Here is a 20,921-nt window from a genome sequence, read left to right as displayed (position 1 = left end):
CCTCAGGGGATATACCTTGCTGTGTCATGTTGGACTAGGATGATGGAAGGAATGACCCTTATACATAGTTATTATGCAGGAGTTAGTAGGTCAGACTGAGTTTCCAAGAATCCTCATGCATAGTGAATGAGGCTAGTTTTCAGAGAAAACCCCATGTCATTTATGCATTACCATAGCTAGGTAAAAGGTCAGTACTAAGAACCGTTATGTAGTGTAATGTCATGAAAATGTAGGTGAAAGGTCTGGTTGCTACTTGAGCCTACATCTGGCACCTGTATGAAACATAACACCCACTCCTCATCCGACTGGACAACATATTAAAAAGGTCTATAAATGTATTTTTTTTAAATACACAGACAACTAACAAGGCCATTAAAAATAAAAAATGCGTAAAAAAAGAATGCTATAATTTCATCATAAGCCATGAAAGTCTATAAAAATATATTCATATATATCAGTGGTTCCCAAACTTTTACAACCCGCGGCTCCCTTGACCCATTGGACATTGCCCATGGATCCCCACTGTTACTTTTTTGGGAGGGTGGGGTGGATGTAAGCCTGGCCTTGGGAGTACTTCCATTTTTCTCCCTGAAAATAATTGAGATGAAGCTGATGAAGGTATTATAATCATATAGGCAGGGTGTTTTGTATTACTAAGGCAGTGCCTCTAATAAAATATTCCTAGTTACACTTCTTTGTGCATGCCTTTTTTAGAGTACACTCTCAAACTGTATTATCACACTTACAGTGCTAGATAGCACCCCTATGCACGTAGGCCCCATTGCCATAGTGTTTCTGCGCTTGAAGAATATTTGCATGCACTTCCATTTCTACCCATGTCATTCATGCCAACACACCTGTCTCAGCAGGGTGACTCACTATTTTTTAAACCACATACAGCTTTATTTTTGCTGTCTCCTCCCTAAAATTGACTCCAAATCAATGCAAGTAAAATAAATTCCTCAGATTTATTTTTAAATGTCCCTCTTTCTTGCTTCCAAATGTTGCCATTATGCTGTGTAGAGGGGCACATGCATCAAGCTAGTTACTGGTCGCAAACGGGCCGATTCGCAGAATCGGCCAGTTTGCGACCCGTAAGTAGCCTTTTGGGATGCATCAAGCCCAAAGCCATTCGCAAAATAGGTAATCACAAAATTTGCGATTACCTGTTTTGTGAAAGCAGTTAGGGAATCGCAATTTGCAATTCCCTAAATGCAATGCAAGAAGTATTCTCAGAATGCGATTTTGCATTAAGGAATCGCAAATTACCATTAATTTCAAGTTGATGGTAATTTGCAATTCCTTAGAAAAATACACAAAATTGCATTTTTCTAAGTGCCATGTGGCGTACACACATGCCCTTTTGGGGGTGCATCCGAGTGGCCTTTTGGCCCCCTAGCACCCTTGAAATTGCATGCACAATTTAGGATTACCTTTTTGGTAATCGCAAATTGCGAATGGTTTCCCATTCATTCCTATGGGCCTCTAGCCCTTTAGGCCCATAGGAATGAATGGGAAGGCATTCTCTATTAGTGAATCACAATTTGTGATTCGTTAATAGGGAATGTGTAGGAATCACAATTTATTTAGCGATTCCTACATGCATAAGGAATTGCGATTAGTAAATAGCGATTCATTAATAATTGCTTTTAAGTAATCCCAATTCCTTATGTTGATGCATGTTCCCCATGGTGTTTTACTTCCTTGTACTCAAGGAGAGAGCAGGCCTGTCTGGAAATGTGTGAGTACTGAAAGAGATGTGTACTGGAAGTACCTATGATTCAAGTACACATGTCAATACTTAATAATACTTAGTGGGCCCGATTCACAGAACTAACTTAAGACAAAATCCTAAACTTACTACTTTTGGTATTCACAGAAGTTAGGATTTTGTCTTAAGTTTGTCTTAAGACAAACTTAAGACAGACTTAAGACAGACTTAAGACAGACTTAAGACAAAATCCTAACTTAAGTCTGTCTTAAGTCTGTCTTAAGTCTGTCTTAAGTTTGTCTTAAGTTTGTCTTAAGTCTGTCTTAAGTTTGTCTTAAGTTTGTCTTAAGTCTGTCTTAAGTATGTCTTAAGTTTGTCTTAAGACAAACTTAAGACAAAATCCTAACTTCTGTGAATACCAAAAGTAGTAAGTTTAGGATTTTGTCTTAAGTTAGTTCTGTGAATCGGGCCCAGTGTGTTTAATAGCTAGGACAACTGTACTTTCCTGATAACTTGCATTGGTGTAAAATGCATTTGGAAACATACGAAACTAATAACGAGTCTAACAAAATAAATCAGGCATCTTCTGCTTACTTTGGGAGTGTTGGAATGTGGGAATCCAGTGAAATATGGAGGCCATCTCCCTCGACATGCCATCAACTAAGCACTACGTTTGAAGTTTTAGGCATGTTACTTACAAATCATCGACATTATGCGTTTAAGCCTAATTAGTTTAACTGAAGCCAACAGACCCTTCAACATTAAATGCATTAAAGTGCTTGGTGTGCGGCTCTCCTGGCTAGATTGGACGGCTCCCCAGGGAGCCACGGCGCACAGTTTGGGAACCATTGGTATATATGGTCCGAACAACTATGAGTGCCTGAAAGCCATGCTATTAAGCAAGAGAAGATAAAAAGTGTTTTTGTTTTAAAATTCCAAGTTTTGGTTGTTTTTTGAAAAAGGACAAATTTCTCCCAGCACACGATGAATCAAATGTTTATGTGTCCTGTGTGGGAGACACAGCATCACTGCTGCTTGCCATCGCAGATGACGATCCCTGCAACACCTCACAGATCAGGTTAATTGAGCACAGATGATCTACTGCAGTGCCCACAGCCGATGCTGAGGAAGCCTGTATCATATCCATGACTTGTGTGACTGTAGAGGAGCCAGTCTCCGTTCCAACAGGAGCTGAAGCATCCAGTGGTGGCTCTAAGAATGTAGACATCAACATGGGACAACGCTGAGGACACAGCAGTACATGGGCCTTTAACAGGTCCAGTAAAGCATCCATGCCAGGTGGCGCAACCGATGGAAGTGTTAGACAGAGATCCAACACACATTCTTGTGTGCAGAATAGGCAGCGGAAGACAGGCAGAACACAGTCAATCCAGACTGGTCGAAATGATAGGAACCAAGACTCGCTCAGTTCCCGAAGGTGAGGTGTGCCCAGATGAAGTACCATGCGATCACAGTTTTGGTGCTCCAAGAGCATTGTTTCCATCTCCTTGGTGACTGGGACGTCCATTGGGTAGCAGAATTCCTGCCATTAGAAACAGGATCAGCGGAAGTCCTCCAAAAATGTTCCCGAATACGGAGTGTATGAAGGCTGGAATCACTCAGAAGACTTCTGAAAGGTGCTTAACAGTCCATAACCTATAGTCTTAAATTGGTGTACTATACCCTTCGTATCTGACATGTTAAAGATACGTTGTAACATTTCTGTGACATGGAAAGGGCAGTTTGTTCATACAAGTGCCTGTATCTCAGCTGAGGACCTTGCAACCTGAAGAAAGAAGGCCTCTCTGGCAGAGTTAAGGGCACAGTTTTCTGTAGAAGCATGGCTTTCTTTCAGTTCTGAGTATCAAACTGTATAAAGGAAACATTCAATGAAGGCCATAACGGTGCCTCCCTGACTGTGTTGGTTGGTGAAAACAATACTTGCATGCAGCTAGTAACCCTGGAGCCTACAGTGACAAGATATGCGATGCACGGAAGCATCCCACAACAATCTTGATCATTGAGCATCAAGTAACTCCCATTCGAGAGCAACTTGTACACCAGGTTAATCACGGCAGCCAGGGAACCTTTCAAATGACAGGATAAGTTTGCAACTGAAGCATTACAGGACACGTGAACCATGATATCCTGGCAAATGAGTGATTCACTTAAGGAGTTTTCGTAATCTGTACCACTTAGAAACACTTCAATGTCCCCACTCCTGCATCCAAATCTATAAGACAAATCCCAAGTTTCCTTGATGAATTCCTCACCGATTTCTTCATATTTGCCTGCCTGTTGTTTTTCTAGGCAATATTGAACCTGGAAAGTTGTGACCGGTAATGTTATATGGCCATGAATTAACCATTCTGTGAATGGTGACTCTGCCATAGTGAAAGGTAATTGGACCACTTTTTCAATACTCAGCATTGTATATTTTGTTCCACGTTGTGCCATTATCTGCTTTTTAATTAGATTCTATGCAGAGAACGGGGATGTCCAGTTGATGAATCGCCAAGGCACATAGCCAGAACGCAATGATTGTAGTATCCAGCTTAACAATATAATAGAACGTAACTGAGACTGTCCGTAATGTAATATGGGCAAATGCCGTTCTAGTATATCTATAGCAGCAGATGCAATGTTGCCCAGTGAATAAATCCTGAATGTCAATGTGATCATACCATTATCAACAACTGCTAAGGATTTTTCTGGGTGAGTTCTGTCGATTTCACAAAGTCTCTATGCAGATTCCTGTTGAGAGTTTCTAAATTGTATTATAAATAGCATATAAGAAACGTTTCTGACATGATTTTCTGGACCCAGTAAAAAATCCCTTAGATCCATGTCTTCTGACAGTAAGGATAAGTGCTGTTTCACCTGGGACAGTGTTGAGGTTTTTAGCCAATCGAGGCATAACTTCCCAACAGTGTATGAAGTCACTACCCCCGGATGTTCTCGTTGTACATAGCGGTGGTCTGACCTATGGATACTAAACCCTTTGGTGGTACCCTTTAATCTTGACTGACATCTATTCGTGTCTGTAGGCCAAGCTAACCATCCCTTCCATTCGGGGTCTGATGAATTGTATGAAACTGTATGTGTGATGTAATCTACTGTATCCCCACCATTTTTTATATATTTTTGCCACCCCTCAAAGAGTGTAGGTGAGGGTATCTGAGGTGTGTTCAAGTCTTTGTTCTTGGCTAGTCCAAGACATGAAGTTTGTTGCACTGTGTCATTCAGAAAGATGATTTATTGTGGAATGAGACATGCTCAGAATAGTGCCTCTGTTCCCTGTACTTGCCATTCCTTTAAACCCCAGACTGATTTTATGTCTATAGTATCCTTCCATAAGTCGAAACCCCGTTCAGACAGTTGGGAAATAAAGGATGGAGAGTAAATCTGTTTGGTGTTTGTTAGCTTATTTTTCTGTGCGGTTGTTGGTGCAACCTTAAAGTAATATGAGGTTGGGTCTGAAGTGTTAAACCCTGAAAAATAGGAAAACGTCTGTGCAAATGTACGTGAACTACCTTTTGGAGGTGTTGGGCAATGTTCCCATTAGTGGTATGTATAAACATTACATGGCATACTGGATTTATGTAAAAAGAGATGACCATAATGTTGATAACCGTACATACTGTTGAAATCAGTTGTGTTCTCTAACATTTCAATGCTTGAAAATGTAGCAGATTGTTCAAAGTCAGACAACATGCTATTTACAGTTTCAAAATCCCAATCATCAGAAAATGTACTGGAAGTAATGATATCAATTAAAGAAATTTTAAATACATGAGGTATTTTCAAAAGTTCTGTGGGGCCAAATACATCATAATCAACTGTGTCCCAAACTGTACCATCAGGATTTGGAACAGCTGTAATGTTCAAGAGGAAAGGTCATTTTGTTCACGATGAGATGACATATCAGGTTTTAGGACCAAGTTCACATTTGAAATTGCAAAGCGTTCTGGGAGATAGTATCAGTTCATGAGTAAACAAAAGACAGTTATAGGCCAATCCAGAATAGAAAAAACAATATTCCAGTGAGTATCCAGAGTTGTAGCCAAGGTGACTCTAGGTAAGTCTCTTTCAGAAAAATATAGAATTAATTAAGTCGTTTTTTATGGAAACTGGAGCGGGTGTTGATTCAGATTCACTAGGATCAAGAGAGAAGGTATCAAAATCTATGAAGTAGTCAGATGCAGTTCGATCTATCTTTGGTAGCTCATCAGGTTTTGTTGAACCAGCAGATGTCTCTTGTAGAGGCATATTGATGGAGATATCGGTGGTAGGCCGAATTGATACTTGTATTTCATTTGTGTTTTGATGTTCACTTTGAACAGGAACGAGGTCCATTTCATTGTTGGTAAGTACATTACTTTGTAATGGTGACTCTTCGAATGTTATGAGTCTTTCTGTCTGAACTTCCTTTATGGTAGCGAGAGGAGAGCAGCGGCTATCCAGGAGCCCACGAGACCTACTATTCAGTATCGGCCACAAAGTGTGGTTTGATCAGATCAATGGAGGCGAATCTCATTTATTTTTTGCTGGCAAGAGGCGGACGGAGTAATATTCTTGTTCCTTTGACAGCCAAGACAGGGACTAGCTTTCTGGCCCAAATTCTTTCTTGTCCACAATATTTTCTCTGATCAGATCCCTGATTTTTGGGATCCAGGAATGTCTTATCGTGACTGATTTGACTTCCCCAGTGGCGGTACGTTTACCTTGCACATTGTTTTGTAGTGCCCAGAATTAATTGGAATCCTGTAAAACAGCAAAACGTTTATTGATGTCAAATGTTTTTTTATCCGCCACTGGGCTTTCATAATCGAGATCAGGTACCCACATTCTCATCCCAAACAGGACTTCGTAAGGAGTGATACCTCCTGGGGAATTTCTTGGCATATTGTTAAGAGCCCTCTGGACCCCATATAAGGGATTGACCCAACTACCACCCAAACTCAATATTCTTGATGTTAAGAATTGCTTTAAGTCCTGGTTTTTCCTCTCCACAACCAAATTTCCCTCAGGATGGTATGGAGAGGAGTACAGCAATACAACACCTAAACTTCTCATGGCTTCCTTGTAAGCCCTAGAGCTGAACGCGGGCTGCAGTCAGAATGTGATGTGCCAACTGCGTATGTTCCTATAAAGACTCGCAAATCTTTTATAACAGTTTGAGTGTCAGCCGAGCGCTGAGGCCATACCCATTAGAATCTAGAGCATGAATCCACTGCCACCATGATATACTTGTAAGCCCCATATGATTGTAGGGGGGCGCAGTGGTCTAAATAGACACAAGCGAGTGGTCTGTCTGATACCAATAATGGTATCTGTGCTGGGCATACTACGGTGGAACCCTTCATCTGCTGGTAGATGTCGTACTTTAAGACAAAATTCTTTGACTTTTTAGTTAATCCTGGCCACCAATAGCGTTGTTTCAATAAAGAAACTGTTGCAGTAACTCCTGCGTGTGCAAAACCCAGACCCTCGTGTGAAGCTAGTATAAAGCCTAGTCTGCAATCCATGTTTGGTATCACTTTATCTCCCACTCCTGGAATTTGAGCATATGTAATATTTTTTGCATCTAACTTGTAGGAGTACTTGAGTGGAAATTTCTTTGGTACTGCTGAATTGTTTCGTGTAGCAATGACAGCTACAATTATATTTCTGCCTATTCTTGTTTTAGAACGAGTGATTGCAGCTACGGCAGCAGTTAATACTGCCCCTTTTGCAGCTTCATCAGCCAATGAATTCCCTTCAATGTGAACGCGATCACGTTGATGACTCACAGTGTGTATCACGTGAGCTCTTAGTAGTTCGTTTTTTAACTCAGCTACCAGTTCGCATAGAATTTTATACTTGATTGTGCAACCTTTTGAGTCTTTAAACCCATTTTGACCCCGGAGTGAAGATATTCATTGTATGACTGGAAACAGTAAAATTAATTGCACACAATAAGTGTGGGAATTCTCGATCCGTATTTATCAGTGCTAGTAACAGGGCTTTTAATTCTGCTAGCTGTGCCATGCAGTCTCCTAGAGACTGTGTCTTCATACTGCTAGGATGGAACTTACCTTCCTGCATACGCCCCTTCACAATCGCAGAGGCTGGCACTATATTGTTGTTTACTTCCTATGGCCAGATAAAGCAGATCTGTCAGTATAAATGATATATTCATACTGATCTAGAGGCAATATTTCATTCGGGAGAGGATATTCTTTTTCACATTGCAGAAATGCATGCGTTTTGAGTGTAGAGTTAAATTTGTAATCAACATCTGTTGCAGTGAGAGAATCAGCCCAGTGTATCCATCTCGGATGTAAAGCTTTCGCATTCGGAACGCTTACCTTTGTGACAGCCTCTAAGGCTTGTCCGGAGCTGTGACAATTATTCATTTCCCCTGAGCCAGTGCTCTTTGTCTCACTAATGAAGTCTGTACTGCTGTCAGAATTTTTTCTGTAGAAGCAAAATGCATTTCTGTGTTTGTGTACAGGTGTGATTTATATGCTATAGGTACTGTTTTGCCTTCATTGAAGGTTAGGTAAGTGTGCCCAGATCGACCCGCTGTAACACGGATCACACAATTTGTTGTGTTTACCTGTATGTGTAGGTGTTTGGAAGCTATAATGTCAGCTTGTAAGGAACGGAGGATATCAGTATGTTACTGAGTCCAATGCCTCACAGAAAAATCAGGTCTTATTAAATCGTAGAAAGGTTTTCCTTTTTCTGCATTATCCAAAATGCATGTTCTACCAAAATGTAGGAATCCCAACATGGATTGTAAATTTTTCAGAGATTTAGGAGGTTGGAGTAATGCACACTTTTCTAAAAAGTTAGCTGGCAGGCATTTCCCTTTACTTGAAAGCTCATATCCCAAGAATAGGCCATTGAGGTGGGCTATCTTTGATTTTTTAAATCTGAATTTTTAGCCCTCAGAGCCGATCCCCAAAATAATGTTGCAAACCCTAGTCAAGTGATCCTTTAAATCATCATCCGTTAGATAAATATCATCTACATAGGACAATGCCTCTTCATCCAAATTTTGAAGTAACTCTGTTACCCTAGCAGAAAACAACCCAGGGCTATTCTTATAACCTTGGGATAGTCTACAAAATTGTTGTGAGAACCTAACACAGAGAATGCTTTCAAATATCTGCTTTCAGTAACTATATTTTGGCAGAAAAATCCATTTGAGATGTCTAATGTTTTGTATTTTTTCCGCACAATGTTATTCTTCAGTGCGGCACTGTGTACATTCTATACTGCAAATGTTTTAGTGCATGTGTTCAGATGCCTGTAGTCTAAAACTAGACTGTATGAATTATTGGGTTTCATTACAGGAAACAAAGGATTATTCATTGAAGAGGTGCAAGTTCCTATTACACCCTGGTATTCAAGTTGATCTAGATCTCTCTGACCTGTTTTTTTGCTTTTTGTTTTATCTGGTACTGTCTCTGTGGAGTTGGAGTAGTTTTTACTGGGATTACATGGTCAGGTGACTCAGCATCCCACCCAACATGGTTGCGATATAATGCTGGAGCGAGTGCTACTGCCAACTCCTGTGCGTATGTATATTTGAAGTATACAGGAACAAGGTCGGAAAAGGCCGGTGAAATACTATTTCTCCTTTTGGGCAATCCATAACAATTTCAGGCGGCCAATCTTTTTCAGCCATAAGGATGTCATATCTATAAGTCATGTTCTCCCAAAAGCGACCTTCAGTTTTTCTGGGTTTGTCCCTCTCCATTTGGACTGTTATTTCATGTAACCTATGTGGGACACTTACCCTTGTATCAGGTGTCTCCACCGTGATATGTTCATTCAACTCCACTGTCACCAGAAATTCCATCAGGTTCTGGCCAGCTATTGTTACTTCTGCTGCGCTGTCTAGCATCGTCAAAGTCCATTCCCTGTTCAGAAGTTGAGTCCTCAGAATTCTGGGCATGTCTAACTTTGAGACCTTCTACTTTCTTCTTTTTAAATTGAGGTTTTGATTTTGGTTGCTCTTCTTTTTTGGAAGTGTAGTCTGAAGCGTGTTGCATATTTCTCAACTTTGTACACTCTTCTTGTCTGAGTTCTGGCCGTCCTAACGTCTCTGAGTTTCTTAAAGAACCCTTAAAGGAACAAGGGGACCGTGTATCAGTATCCTGATACTTGTCAGGTTTTTTAATGTTATCTCTATTACTAAGGTTGTATCTGCTTTTGGAGGGCTCCTGTTGAGGAGACACACTCCTTGATTGTGACCTATTTGCTTATTCTTTTGTTTTTCATTATTTTTATCCCATTTCTTCTTAGAAGAATCGGGTGCTTGCTTGGTGTTATCTTTTTCAGTACCACCCATGCGTTGAGGCTTTGTTGCTCTAGCTCCCAAACTATCTCTATCTCCTTTGGCATAGTTGTCTTCGATAATCTTAGGTAATTCACGTTCCTGTTGTAAAGGAGTGAAATCCCTCAGGCGTTGGCGTATTCCCACTGCTGCTGCCTCCCCTTTTATGTTTGCTAATATAATAGTTGATACCTGGGCAAAGTTTCCTAACAATTTCATCCCCGAGTTCAGAGCAGGTTCAGCTCCATACTCATTCTGTATTTTTCTTACTACATCGGGTACTACTGCTATTGAAAGGATACCATGAGTTCTAGTATATATGGCAGCGAACACTGTACCCTAACAGGTACAATCCTCTATCTGGAGAGCTATCCCCATTGGCAAGCAGATTGTTAGCATTCTGTGGGTTTTTTTAGGACCTCTGTGTGGAAACACTGCCTCTAGCTGTTTTATTTTTTGAGCTATCCAGAATGGCATTTGCTTACGTCTAGTGGGCATTTTACCCATAACTGCATGTAGAGTTTGTGGACTACTTTAGTTGCAGATCCCTGAATTGGTCCTGCCTGTGTAGCCCTTGCTGGTTGAAGTGTGAGTGTTCTCACGAATTGTGTTAAGTTTCTGTAAAGTTTTATTATTTCTTTATGAAGTGGACGTAAATCTACTACTGGCATTGTGTCAATGTCTGGATGTGGTGTGTAAGCCGCCAGGACTGGCCAAGTGGCTCCATCTCTTCCGAGCTGACCTATTCTCACTTTGTTTTTTAAATGTGGGAAGACGCCTATAAACCAGTTTATGTGCTCCTGGTCGGTGAGTGGAACTTCAATGACCTCATACAGACAGTTGTCATCTGGTGTCTCATCTTCAGTGTAAGAATGAAATGTAGTTGTGCGTGCATCTGGTGGTGGGAATTTAACCCATGAAAAGGATACCTCTGTTCTGTATGAATCATGTGCCTCAATCATGAAAGTTACTGTCCCACCGCTAGATGTGACTCCATAGTCTTCTAATTTTAAAGTAAGGGCAGTTTTGACATTTTCTGAAATGTTAATTTCACCTTCCTGTTCTTCCACCCTTGCTGCAGTCGCACGTTGTGCTGGTGCAGCGGCATCTTCGTCAGCCATTATTGAAAAAGATCTTCAATGAAAAGTTTCAAGGCAACTGAGATAAGGTTTTATGCACAACAAGGAACTGTTTGTCCTTCAAGCTTGATAAACCTCCAGCCAATACATAGAATATGCCTACTCGGCTGTGGTCGATAGTTCGCTTCCCACTCCAGACGTCTCTGGGTAAATGTTAGTAGGGTCTCTGAAAACAGCACAACTGAACTACTCAGATTTGACCGTTAAATAAGTACCAAACCAACGTTGGGCACCATGTTGTGTAGTGTTTGAAAAATGTCACCACTCCATCCATCATCTCCTTGTGTTTGCTTTGTTTACCCTAAGTTGGCAGGGTATGCCCAGATGTGGATCCCTTGTTCACTTTGCCACTGGATTCAAGATAGCCTGGCTGATGAGGGCCAAAAACCGGTCTCAGGATGCTTGTTTCTGGTCCAGGGAAGACATGGCTTGGCAGTTCGGTCTGGACTGTGCCCATGAGGCACAGGGTCAAGACTGATTTGCATATAGCTGTGTCTGAACTGGGGTGGCAAAGTGAGCTAAAGTATGACGATGGATTCAACCCAGATCTATGACTGGGGGTGAGTGTTTTAAAAGTGTCACCACTCAGTCCATCATCCCCTTATGTTTGCTTTGTTCGCCCTAAGTTGGCAGGGTATGCCCAGACATGGGTCCCTTGCTCACTTTGCCACTTGATTCAAGCTAGCCTGGCTGATGAGGGCTGTTAGCCCAAAACTGGTCTCAGGATGCTTGTTTCCGGTCCAGGGAAGACATGGCTTAGCAGTTCGGTCTGCACTGTTCCCATGAGGCACAGGGTGAAGACTGATTTGCATATAGCTGTGTCTGAACTGGGGTGGCAAAGTGAGCTAACGAATGATGATGGATTCAACCCAGATCTGTGACTGGGGGTGAGTGTTTGAAAAGTTTCACCACTCCGTCCATCATCTCCATGTGTTTGCTTTGTGCACCATCAGGGGATATACCTTGCTGTGTCATGTCGGACTAAGATGACGGAAGGAATGACCCTTATACTTAGCTATTATGCAGGAGGTGGTAGTCCTGCTGAGTTTCCAAGAATCCTCATGCATAATGAATGAGGGTAGTTTTCAGAGAAAGCCGCATGTCATTTATGTATTACTGTAACTAGGTAAAAGATCAGTACTAAGAACCATTATGTAGTGAAATGTAGGTGAAAGGTCTGGTTGCCACCTGAGCTTATATCATGCACCTGTATGAAACATAATGGGGTATGAGCTGTCCCACAAAGTATGTCGACTGCTGAGGGGGTCGGTGTCCGGTGAGATCACCAACAGCCCTTGGCAAATGCAACCCATGTAGAAATCAAAGAAGGAGCAACGTTGGTACCAGCAGGGTCCAGGGGACTCACCAAAAGCAGGGGAGTCAGGGCAGGCCCCGAGCAATCAGGGGAGCTCAAAAGAAAGAAATGTGACCCTCAAATGGACCCACAGGCTGGAGGCACTGGAGTCACGAAAGGACTCGAAGCAGCTCACCAAAAGATGTAGGCCACGATGCACACGATGTGGTGTGGCTGAAGATTCTAGTCACAAGAAATGCTCAAAGCTGGGGCTACGTGAAGCCTGAAGATCTTCTTGGAAGGAAGCCAACAAGCCTTTGCAAATGCAAGTTGGACGCAGTGCACAGGGTTTCGGTTATTGCACCTCCACAAGGGATACTGGCCTCAAACTTGATGAGAGGGCAGGCCCCAGGAGCTGTGGAAAACCACCACCTGTGTTGCAGAGCTCATGGAGTCCGGAGGAGCTCAGGATTTGCAGAATGGTCAACTTAGTTGCGGTTCCTGCAAATGCAGGGGAGTGACTCCTTCACTCCACAGGAGATTTCTTCAGGTGTCTTTGATGCTTCACTGGTCTTGGCAGGTTCCTGTATGATGCACAGGCACAGACGATGCAGCAGACTGGAAGAGAGACGAAGGCAGGCTCAAGCGAAGTCCAGCCAAGTCCAGAGTGCCCAGACAGTAGAATATTGTGGTGTCTGATCTGAATCTTATCCCATGATGAATCTAGGGGCCTACACCCAGGTAAGCCCTTAAGTACCCTAGGGAAATGGTTGGGAACATTCAGGAGACAGTCCCAGGGGAGGGTCTGGGCAGGGGGGTTACTCCCATGTCCTTTGTCCAGTTTTGCCCCAGAGTGGGAGCCAGTGGCTCCCCGGACTGGTTTGTACTGGACTATGCACAGGGACACCAAATGTGCTGCTCATGCAAATTTCTTGGCGCTGGCAAGCGCACCCACCCAGCCCTAGTACACTAAATCCTGTCTAGGAGGTGGTCACACCTCAGTTTGACAGGATACCTATTGTTCTACCTTCCTCTGCTCGAGATTGGCTCAGCAGCAGGAGGGCAGAAATGTCTCTCTGGTCGGCAGCAAACATTTTGTGCTGTCCGGCTGTAGGAGGCTGGTACCGGGAACACTGAGAGCCTAACAGAGGACTCTCCCAGTGCTTGGAATCATACCTTGGGTGTGATTCCAACATGTTTGATACCAAACATGATCGGATTTATTGCAGCCGTTTTTGAGATAGTCATCGCGTAATTATGTGGTGCCCTTCTATATGGTATATGGCTGCTTCACTGACAAAACTGGAGAATGGACTCCTTAGGCTGCAGGGGTGTCCTGCTCATGCAGGGACACCGTTTCACTTAGAACCAAGCACCCTGCCTTCAGGATTGTAAAGGTCTGCTATAGGGGTGACTTATAGGTTTTAAGTGCAGTGACCCTTAGATATGGTAAACCTATATCTATAGTAAGTGGTGCAGGCCTGTAGTTCCATTTTGAATGGTCTCTCATGGGTGGCATAATGCATGCTTCAGCCCATGGGAGACCTCTGGGGTACCTATGCCCTGGGTACATGGGTACCATGTACTAGGGACTGACAAGGGTACCCCAGTATCCAATCTGGGATATACCTAAGTACTGACCACAGCAGTTTAAGGAGAAAGCAGATAGACTGGGGTCCTGATTAGTAGGATCCCAGTCAGATTAGTCAAAAACAGCATCACATCAAGCAAAAAGTGGGGGTAACCATAGAAGTAGATCCTGCTTTCCTACAAAAAGGTTCAATGTTATTTCCTATTCACTGCTGGCCGCATCCAGGGAATGTAAACTAGACAAGAGTTCTTCCCTCTGACTCCTTTCGGAAGTTCAGTCACAAGAGTGTACGAGGTTGAGGTCCTGTCAGAAATCCAAAGGCTCAGTTAATGGCTGACACGCTTTGGTGGTAAGGAACCCCTCAGCGGTGCAGCAAAGTCCTGCTCCGGATCAGCAAAGTTGGGCTGCGCGCAGTCACAAGTAGCAGCACCTGGCATATGCAGGCTCTCTCCTCCGAGGCACGGTACCAGCTAGTTCTAGTGATTGGGGTTGTTTCTGCTCTGGTGATCGCACTGTAAGTCTCACTTTCCTTCGCAGCGGGAAAGTTGATCTCCATGCTCCAATGGCGACTCCAGCAATGTCCTTTAATCCTCAGGCTTCCTTTGGTGTAGTTTGCAGTATGTGGGCCGGACCCACCTAGGTCACAGCTGCAGTTTCTCTGTCCCGGGCAACGGCACGCACCCTTGGCATCAGTGTCACTGACGGCCCCTTCTGTTATGCAGGGTTGCCACAGTGACAATTACAAGTCCAGTCACGCTGATCTGTCGTTGATGTTCACGATGGCCCCCTCTCTGGCATACGGCCCACCCACCACGAGGTCGTCCTCTACACAACTCTCACTTCTAGGCTCTGTCCACAGTGGCCCCTCCTGGCAGATGGGTGTTTCCAAATCAATCAAGCATATGCACTGCGGTTTGACCGGTGCATGAGCGGAGTCCGCACACCTTGCACAAGAAGTCCTCACTGAACCTTGCCCCTTCCAACTCTCTCCACTTCCTCACAGGGCACACTGGTCTTGGCGAGCAAGCAGGAACTGGTGCTCCAGGCTCCAGGGCAGGTGGTCTTGGTTTTCCTGGGTGATGTCCCCTCACCCAGCAGGGAGACTAGCAAACCTGGGCCCTCAGACCTGGTCACAGGCAGAAGTCTTGCAAAGCTTCCCCTCAACACACAACCCGTCTTGCTACTCCACTGATGACAAAGTTTGGGGTCTCAAACTCCTCTACTTAGAATCCTTTTCCACACACAAAATTTCATTTAGTGTCTAGTCTTTGATGTGTTAGATTGGGGTGCTGCTTCTTTGAAATTCACCTCTTTCCCCTTTCTTCTTCCTCCTTAAGGCTATCTCTCACAGCAGGCAGAAATCCGAAGCTGATTAACACACAAAAATATTCATGGGTGTAAGAAAACAGGCTTTTTTAGCAGCTGTCCCCTCTTGTTGTGCCCCCATGTGGACTACTAAATGCTAGTTTTCTACTCTGATATGTGCACTGTAGCCTGCTAACCAGGCCTCAGTGCCAGTGCTCCCTACCTAAAACTGATACATGTGAATTGGTAACCCCAATTGGCAAGAACTTTTAACATACTTATAAGTCCCTGGTAAATAGCACCAGTGGTACCCAGGGCATGGGAGTTAAAGGGGTCAGCAGGGCCTGAAGCAATGTTTGTGCCACACTCAGAGACCCAGTTAAACTGATGACAGCAGTCCTGCCAGGCGTAGTGCCAACTGCTCAAACTCGACATTGCCCTCACCATGTGTGGCAAAGTCAATGCTGTATTTAATATATGCCAGTAACCCCTAAGGAAGGCCTCCTGAGCCCAGGAGGCAGGGTGCATTATATTAAACTTGAGGACATATAAGTGCAAGCTTATATGTTCATATAGTAGCCTTTTCCATTAAGAGCTACTATAAGTGATCAGTGGGTCATAGGATAACATGGAGCGGGACACAGGCAACCTTGATGTTGCCTGCTCCATTATGGTACTGCCAACATATGTCATGTTTGGCATCAAACAACATACCTCACCATCCCTGACATTATTCTTGTGTCCAGGTCAGTGTGACATGCACCCAGGTGGCTACCTTAGAGGTTGCCCACCTGGTTGCCCCAGCCTTTCCTGTGCTCTGACTGTCAGACCGCAGCTACTGCTGCCAAGACAGGAATCTGAACCCTTGCCAGGAGATGTGAACTCTCCCAGGAGTCAGAAACAATGTCCTGGATGGTAAGGAGGTGACACCTCCCTCCTTGTCAGGATGGCTAGTAAAGTGGCACATCAAGGCAAAGAGCTATAAAGCTTAAATTGCCTGTGATATGCAACCAGGCTGCCTCCCAAAGAAGGAAACAGCCCTCCCTCTGCCCCCAGGTACATTTGCACCCAAGCAGGTAGGGACATTATAAAGTCAGGAGGTGTACACCCCCAGAAGGCTAGCCACACCTCTAGGGTGGGCTAACTGGTCTGTGCAGCTAAGGAAGGTTTCTGCCATTTTCAAAAGTGACAGAAAAGAGGGTTCTGGTTAGTAAAGGTGACACCCCACCGATGTGGTCACCTCAAGGGCAGACTAACCGCTGGGGCTAGTAGCTCATTGTCTACTTGCATCCACACCCTTAACACCCCTAAATCTAGGATTTAATGGGCACCTGTGGGAAGTTGGCCTGGCATATGCTGGTCACTAGTTATATTGGCCACCTTGCACCAGTCCAATTCGACTCTTATGGTAGATAGGTTTAAGACAACCTTTTAAAGAAAGCTATCCTAGTGGTAGCTGTGGAGAGCAGCCTTCAGGCTAAGTCTCAGAGGAATGTAAAGCAGCTTGTTTTACCTAATAATCTCTTGAATTACCAAATGAAAGGACACCACACAGGTATATATATCAAATATATATGTATTTATTACTAGACGCACTCAACTAATCTCTTTATGAGATTAGAAGTCAGGAACATATGCAAATATCAATGTTTCACCATAAGTTAAGCACAAATATGGCTGGGACCCTAGGGGCGTACCAGACCATAATACTAAAAAAGAGGTTTATGAAAGTCGACTTGCAGAGGGACAAGGCCTAGGGCCTGTAGAATCGCTGGGGCTTCACTAATCCACCCAAGGCAGGTAAGTAAAAGACCCACGGGAGATGCGTGCAGTGTGAGAACACAGCCGCGGGTTCCCTATTGATTTCAATGGAGCGGTTGGATTCTTAAAGTTTTAGGGTACTTCGAGGAAGTCTACAAACAAGCCGCTTACAAGGTAAGTAATTCGAGGGCCAACATACACTAGGGCACCGGAGTGCACGAGTTACCACACCCAGGGAAGCCGGGTACATAGATGTCTTTTGGTGTCGGGTCGCGTCGTTGTTTTCTATGGAAGCCAAAGAAGATTTGCTGCTTGCGAAGTCTGAAGAAGTGTCCGGTGGAATCCAAGGCTGGATTCAAGATGAAGATGACCTGAAAGCAGAAGGGACAGTGTTCACAGTCACTTGCCAGTGACCCGGGGCCAGGAAGATGGATGCCCACGGAAGTCGAGTGATTTCAGGTGATCAGGGGTGTTTTTACTCTTCGCCCACGAGGACCAGGAGGCATTGACGATGACCAGCAGCTGGATTCGGAGTGCCCCACGATGTCTGCAGCTTACTGAGGTGTCGGCAACCGGATTGGAGCAAAAAAAGCCTTGGCAACAGCAAGTCTCATGGAAAGTGAATAAAGTCAGTGGTGCAGATCAGCAAGGTCTGAGGGACTCACCCAGTGGGGGTGAGTTAGAGCAGGCCTGGAGCAATCAGGGGAGCCATTTGGTTTTATAAGAAAGTCTTCAGAGGATCCACAAGCCAACAGGCAAGGGATCGCAAAGATGCCTCGTGAAGAAATGCTTTACAGGAGCCCACAGTCACTCGAGATGGGGTAGGCCTCTGATTTTCAGTGCTCAACCTGCTGGAGGCTTGGGCCACAGATGGTCCAATGCACAAGTTCGTAGAATGTCGTGAAGGGGTTGCACTTGACAATAGTGCATGGTACCCGGGTATTGCTGTTCCTCGTCACTCGTGGGGTCCACTCGCCTCAGCTCGGCTGGGGACTCACAATGGCCGTTGAGAAGTCAGGAAATCCACTTCCTGGGCTGCAGGGACTTCGGACTCCAGCGGGAGCAGGAAAGTTTGCGACCGTTGATTCAAATTTTTGGTGCCTGCCAAGCAGGGGAGTCACTCCTTGACTCCAAGGGAGATTCTTCCATCTTCCAAAGGTAGTGGAATGTCGAAGGACCAGGATTCTTCTTGTAAAACGTTGTCCAGGGATATATAACTTGCAATGGCAAGGGTTCCCTATCTTATACTAAAAGAAAGGGAGGGACTAGCTCTATGACCACTCCTCTGGGAGGGTCAGGGTAGGGGGTGGTTACACCCACTTCCCTTTGTCCAGTTTTGTGCCAGAGCAGGGACAGGTAGCCCCTGAACCGGGTTGAGCTGGCATATGCACAGAGGAACCTACTGTTCCCCCAAAGCAGGACTTCAAAGCACTCTAGGAGTGCACCCACCCAGCCCCAATACACTAAATCCTGTCTGGAAGGTGGTGACACCTCCCTGTGACAGGATTCCTATTGTTGGGCCTCCTCCACTGCGAGTTTCAGTCAGCAGCAGGAGGGCAGCCCAGTGTCTGTGCTGGTGGCATCCATTTTGTGATGCCAGGGCTCTTTCAGATTTCTACCTTGTTTCCACAGTGGGTACATGTCGTCCCCTCTAGAAGGGTGGGATCATACTCCCACACCAGTTACTGGTGTGGGGGTATGATTCCAAGTTGTTTGACACCAAACACGACATGTTTTGATGCAGTCATTCCAAAGTTAGCATTAACCGGGAGGTTATAATGCACTTAAGAGTATATGGTTTAACCGCATCCACAAACAGCCACAAGGAATAGACCCTGCCAGCTACAGAGGGGCCCTGCTCAGGCAGAGGCACCCCCTCACATTGTAAACCAAGCACCCTGCCCTCAGGATTGAAAGGGCCTGCCATAGGGGTGGCTTTTAGGTTTATATGTGTGTGTATGGTGAGATATAGAAACCTATACCTCAGTGAGGAGTGCTAACACTACCTCACCCAGGCTGCAGTAGCAGGCCTGTGGTGTCAGATTTAGTCTGCTTCCCAGGGGTGGCATAATACATGCTTCAGCCCCTGGTAGGCCTGTGAAGTACCTATGCCCTTGGTACCTAGGGTACCATATACTAGGGGCTCATAAGATACCACAGTATCCAATCACTAGTGCATCTAGTATGCACACCATGTCATTTAAGGGAGAAAGCAGATAGGCTGGGGTCCTGGATAGCAGGATCCCAGCCAGACTAGTCAAAAACGGTTATTACTACTGACAAGGCGTTCAAAATGTTTGTTGCAAAGATCCATCCGGCAACTCACAAGTTGCAATCCTGGTAAATTAGATCCTTTGGGTTGTGGGCCTGCTGGAAATTCTGGCCTGTAACGGGTGTATAAGTAAAAATGCTTCCAGATTTAATATGTGGGAATGTCTGAACTATTTCCTACGGTTAGGTCTTATGTGCTAATGTTCATTTGTCCTTTGACCTACAAGGGGAGTCTCAGAAATTGTCCATGGAGAGGTCCTGTGGTTCAGTTTCATTGCTGCCCAAGAGTTATTGTTTCCATTCCCCTTTAATATGTGATTATCACACCCTCTTCTGGGGTCATAGTGACAGCACTTTTTAGGTCTCACCTGAGCAAGCGCATGCGCTGCTCTGCGAGGCTTCTATTAAGGACTTCCATCTCACACATCTTTTCCTCATGTTGTTTTTTTTTCCGGCCACACATTTGATTGGCCATTTGCGTAAGGCTTCCACAAAAGAAAGCACTCAAATGGCCAAAGGCTCGGGTATCTCTCGCCTTATCTTTAAATATTCCCTCCCATAGCCTATGTGTCTCGGTAGCGAGCTGTGGCGCCATCTGTTTCCAATTATCGCGCCCGCGCTTGTTGCTCTGTAACTGCTAGCAGCAGTTTTTGCCGTGCACGGGAGAGCGTTTTCCTTCGAAAAACCTTGACCAAATTTGTCTGTCTGAGTTGAACGGTAAGTATATTGGCGATATTCACAGCGCCAGCTTTAGGACTTACGGCAGGAGTTTTATAAGCCTAGTAATTTTCACACCAGGGTTTGTTGAAGGGAGAGTTTAGCATCTCTTGAGTACAGAGCTGTTTTTTTGCACCTTCATCTTTAACTTACCGCTCTTCCAAGCTAATTCGCACTTCTTGGGCTCCTGGTCTAAGTACTGATAAAGCGTATGCCCCGAAAGAATCGTTTACAAACCAGCAACTCCGTGTTATGTTGCATGCCATACTCCTTAACAAACTAGAGAACTTGGGTTTAGGTTAAGATGCCAGATGAACTGAGCCGAGAGGCTTTGCTCACTGGACTGTTTGTGGGGTGTTTACCTCATAACACACTTCCTCCTTAAGTCTTAGCGGTAGTGGTTGAGCCCTTAGGTGTAATCAGTACGCGCGGGAAACCACGTACTTGTGTCTCTGAGTTCTCTGCTCTTGAGGGTCAGGAATCCGTTCACCCTCATTAAACACTGCTAGTGCCTGTGGCCGCCTCAAGGGAATTGTCCCACACCATCTTACCTTCCCAGACCTCACACGCATTACTTCCTCATAGCTGACAACTACTGTGTATCTTTACCGTCTGTTTTTAAAAAACAAAACTTTTTATGGTCCACCCTTTTGTGCGTTTCTTCATCATTTATTTAGATTAAAGTCCTTTTGAAAGTGACTGTTTATTTGACTGAAGTTGTTAAATTCACATTTAGATGTGTTCTCTACCATCACTACTATCAGGTAGCCGTGATTGACAGGAGTGGATGGCATGCACATTTG

The sequence above is a fragment of the Triturus cristatus genome, chromosome 6, assembly GCF_964204655.1.
Source record: "Triturus cristatus chromosome 6, aTriCri1.1, whole genome shotgun sequence".
NCBI lineage: Eukaryota > Metazoa > Chordata > Amphibia > Caudata > Salamandridae > Triturus > Triturus cristatus.
This window is presented reverse-complemented; position numbering follows the sequence as displayed.